This window comes from Myotis davidii, unplaced genomic scaffold (assembly GCF_000327345.1).
Source record: "Myotis davidii unplaced genomic scaffold, ASM32734v1 scaffold1811, whole genome shotgun sequence".
Lineage (NCBI taxonomy): Eukaryota > Metazoa > Chordata > Mammalia > Chiroptera > Vespertilionidae > Myotis > Myotis davidii.
In genome coordinates, this window is record NW_006283018.1 from 3,690 (window position 1) to 8,754 (window position 5,065).

Consider the following 5,065-nt stretch of genomic DNA (forward strand, 5'->3'; position numbering starts at 1 on the left):
TGATGTCAGCATGAATGAGTACATCAGAGCATGGATCATTGACCTCTCAAACACTCTGCTCCTTGTGTGGGTTCCCTGAGGAAGTCCACCTTCGAGATCACAACTCTCTCTCTCCCAGGAGCAGAGAAATGCTGGACTCACTTCTGTCACTACAGATTCTCTGGTGTCACAGTGAGCTTAGTAATTGCAGAACTCGGACAGTGCCACCATCGCTGCTATAGCTTGAGCATCTGTTATGTCCAATAATTTCCCATCAGCTCTAAAATATTACTAAATTCTCATACCAACTCCATAGCATGTGTGGAAATTCCCCATCTATACTAATAAAAGGGCAATATGCTAATTAGACCGGGTCAACCAGACATCTTCCGGATGTCTGACTTCCTTCCAGACAAAGCCACGGTGGCAGGGGCCAAGGCAGAGGCAGTTGGGGGCAATCAGGCCACCATGGAAGGGCAGTTGGGGGTGATCAGGCCAGCAGGGGAGCTCAGGCCAGCAGGGGAGCAGTTAGGCAGTGATCAGGCCAGCAGGCAGAGGCAATTAGGGGGCAATCAAGCAGGCAGGCAGAGGTGTTTAGGGGCGATCAGGCAGGCAGGGAGGCAAAGGGTTAGGAGCCAGTGGTCCCAGATTGCGAGAGGGATGTCTGACTGATGGTTTAGGCCCAAAAGGGATCGGGCCTAAACCGTCAGTTGGACATCCCCCAAAGGGTCCTGGGTTGGAGAGCATGCATGCTGGGCTGAGGGACACCTCCCCATGCATGAATTTCATGCACCAGGCCTCTAGTCCTATATAATAAAAGCCTAATATGCTAAGTGTGCAGTCGACAGGTCGGCCATTCAACCAATCAAAGCGTAATATGCTAATGAATGCTAAGGCCACTCAACTGCTCACTATGACATGCACTGACCACAAGGGGTCAGACAGTTGACCAGTCGACCAGTACTATGATGTGCACTGACCACCAGGTGGCAGATGCTCCAACTGGTAGGTTAGCTTGCTGCTGGCATCTGGCTGATCAGGACAGAGTGAAAAGAACCAGACATGCCCTGGAGTACTTTTTCGGCCCCTCCCCAGCTGGCCAGCCTCCCACATCTTTCCCATCTTCGATCATGCACTGGTGGGTCCCTCAGCCTGGCCTGTATCCTTTCTCAATCACTCTCTTAGACCCATTTCTGCAGATGTAAAATGGATTTCATAATAGTACTGACTACATACAATAGACTTTTGTAAAAATGAAATAAGACAATCCATATTAGATTCTAAGCTCAGTTCACAGTGTGTAGAAAAAATCTAAATATATCTTATAAATGAACTTTTTTTTAATCTCACCTGAGGACATACTTAGAGAGAGGGAGAAACAGAGAAGCATCAATATAAGACAGAAACATCAATAGGTTGCCTTTCACATGCCTCCCAACCAGGGATCAAACCGACACCCAGGCATGTGCCTTGACCAGGAATCGAACTGGCAACCTTTCGGTGCACAGGACAACATTCAACCAACTAAGCCACTCTGTTTTGGCTATAATTAAACATTTTTAAGAGAAGGAATAAATGAGCACTCTAAAATTGTTTTGTCAAAAGTCATATCATGGTTATTACTAAGGCTTTTAGAATGCAATTTCTCATTTGCCATGAACATGACTACAAAACATTTTCCCAATAGGTTTTCTTTCTGCTATATTGGTAGCATTGCTATGTTTAGCCTTTTGGGGATACTTTTTTAAGTCATGTCAATCAAGGATTATAGCACCATTTGTTTTGTGGCAAAGGAACACAACTCTCTCTCTCTTGTTGAAGAGGGGTTACCAATTTCCTGAAGATATCAGGAATTGTTCCCCACCACAAGTCAATAAAGTGGAAGTCTGTGTCAAGACAGGTTCCTCAGTTGTAAATATGGTGAAAATATTAACTCAATGTTAGGATAAAATGCATGGAGGTTAGTCCTCTGGAAGGCAAGTGAGTTCATGGAGAAGGAATAATAAGAACTAGATTCACCTGACTACTAATATGGTCACCTGGGAACAACGAATCAGTAGGAAATTTTCTTTTCCTTCCAGACCATTGTCCCATGGGATACAATGTGCTCAGAGGTGGGAGTAACAATGAAAACAGTGCCTAATGAGCCAATAAAGGGAGCTGAAAATATATCCTCTGTTACAGACCATTAGGGTGTGTGCACCTTCAACTGGACAGAACATGGTGGAGTCCTAAGCCTGATTGGAGACCAATGCTTCACTCCTTCCTGCTGTCTTGTCTGGGGACAGAGCTTCAGTCTCCATCATCAGTGATCTGGGGAGGATTTCAGATTTTCGCATGAAGACTTTCCACTCAGAGACCCCATCCAGGTGAGTCTGAGAGCCCAGTAGCTGCTTCAGGAAAGATTCAGAGAGATTGGACCCTGAGAACTTCTCCTTGAAGTCACCTGAGAGCCAAACCAGCCTAACCCATAGCTGAGAGACTGCCATGTTTGTGTGCTACGTTGCTAATTAATTTTTAAATAATTTATTTAATGTTACAAAGAGGTTTCTGTTGGATTCAGCAATATAGGGGTAATTGTTGACAATTAAGTAATAAGAATGGAAGTCCAATTGGATGAGACAGAGGAAGGAATTGGAGGCATTAAGTGTTTTAATAAAATTAGAACATATTAGAGGAGTATTGCAGTTAAGGGGAGGAGGCAAATAGAGTAAAGAAGGGCATTTTTTCAACTGTTTAAGATAGGTGTATTTACCCTGTTTTGTATTTTTTTTAAAGATCCAGAAACATGATAGTAGATACACCTTGCAATAGCAATTCTTGAAGCATACATTTCACAGTACCATCACACATGTTGGGCAGTCACATGAAAATTTGTATTTAAGATGCTCTTTAGCATTGTGGTGCAATACTTTTTTACCAAGAGGTGGGGAAGCAATGGAGACATTTGTGAAGTAGGGGGGAAAATCAGCCAAATCTTATCACCAGTGATAACTAGTCATTTATCACTCCACACAGCAAGGAACTATGCTAAGCTTTTGGGGGGGGGGATATTAATTTAGAATGATTAACTTAGAATGAATCTGTTGTCTCTCCAAGTTCAAGCAGCTAACATATTGCAGATTGAGATTCAAAACCGAGATTCAGTTTTCTGATTCAAAGAGATTCGCATCTAAAAGCATTTAGAAAAGTCTTACCATTTATCTTTTCAAAATCCTCATCTCTTGATGTGCATCATATATTTGCTGTTATAATTTGTGTGTTTGTTCCCTTTGCCTAGTTTTCTAGTGGATGTCCAACCAGTAATACATCTTGACATCAAAAGGATAGCACTCCTTTCTCTTTTGCATAAATTCCTTTCTCTTTTGCATAAATTGGTTTTTGCTGTTTTATTAGTTATTCTGGGCATCAGGGGATAGAACTGGGGTTGGAATTCTGCCAGAAACAAGAAGCTTTGTCCTCAGCACAGTCTCTCGGGGGCCCTCTGAGCTTGTCAGATCTTGTTATTCTCCATGTCTACTTCTTTCCTCTCTCACTTTTTTCCAAATGGATTTTAATTTGTTTAATACAGGACACAAAATGATCTTAATATAATGGAGTCCCGTGTTCATGGGAGGCTTACCAACTTGAACTTGGGATTTATTTATACATTCTTTACGGTAAAGATAATTTTATGTTAACAACCTGCCCTATATTGTTCCTAATTATTGTGGCTGTGAGAAGAGCAGGGAGTAACATGGCCCCAGGAGGACATAATGTGTATTTTGTGAGGGATGCGCAGTTCTCTGGGCAGTGGTACCTAAGCTCATATACTCCAAATGTGACCCTTTAAAAACAGACACTACAGCACTGGCCAGTGTGGCTCCGTTGGTTGGAGTGTCATCCTGTGCACCACAGAAAGGTGGCAGTTTCCATTCCTAGTCAGGGCACATACCTAGTTTGCAGGCTCAATCCTGTCAGGACACAGTCAGGAGGCAACCAATTGGGAGGCAACCAGACAATGTTTCTCGCTCACATGGATGTTTCTCTCTCTCTCCCTTCCTCTCTCTCTAAAAAAAAAATCAATAAAAAGCACATCCTTGGGTGAGGATTTAAAAATAAATAAATAAAATATTTTAAAAATAAAGACACTACAATCTTAACCAACAGATGGAAATACAAAAAAAAAAAAACATTTCTATTCACAGGAATCCTTTGAAATAAAAGTTAAAAAGGAAATGAATGACATGTGGGCGAGCAATTACCTCTGTCTTCATTTCAGCCACAGCGAGGCCACATTCTCCCCCCACATTCTCTGACGCTCTCTCTCATCACTCTCCCTCTTGCTCATTCCCCTTCACACTCTGGCTTCCCAAGAACCATGTGATTTCACTCATATGTGGGATCTAAAGCTGAAAGCAACAAAGGAACAAACAGGAAAAATAAAAAACTCCTAGACACAGACAACAGTGTGGTGGTTACCAGAGGGAATAAGGGTGTGGGGGTGGGGAGCTAGTAACGGGTTAAGGGGGTCAAATACATGGTGATGGAAGAAGATTTGGCTTTGGGTGGTGGGCACACAAAGCAATAAACAGATGATGGGTCATAGAATCGTGCACTTGAACCCCATATAATTTATTAACCAATGTGCTGCAATAAATTTAATTTTTTAAAAAGAGCCTTGAGTATCTGAAACAAATGCCACCCTCTGGGTCTTCTCACTGACTCTTCCCACAGCAGGGCATACACTTTCCCCAGATAACTTCATGACTCCCACTAGGGGTGTGGGGGTGGGGAGCTAGTACGGGTTAAGGGGGTCAAATACATGGTGATGGAAGAAGATTTGGCTTTGGGTGGTGGGCACACAAAGCAATAAACAGATGATGGGTCATAGAATTTTGCACTTGAAACCCATATAATTTATTAACCAATGTGCTACAATAAATTTAATTTTTTTTTATTACAAAGGGTATTACATATGTGTCGATTTTCCCCCCTCCCAAGACAGTCCCCTAGCCTCCCCTATCCCCCAGTGTCTTATGTCCATTGGTTATGCTTATATGCATGCATACAAGTCCTTTGGTTGATCTCTTACCCCCCTACCTCC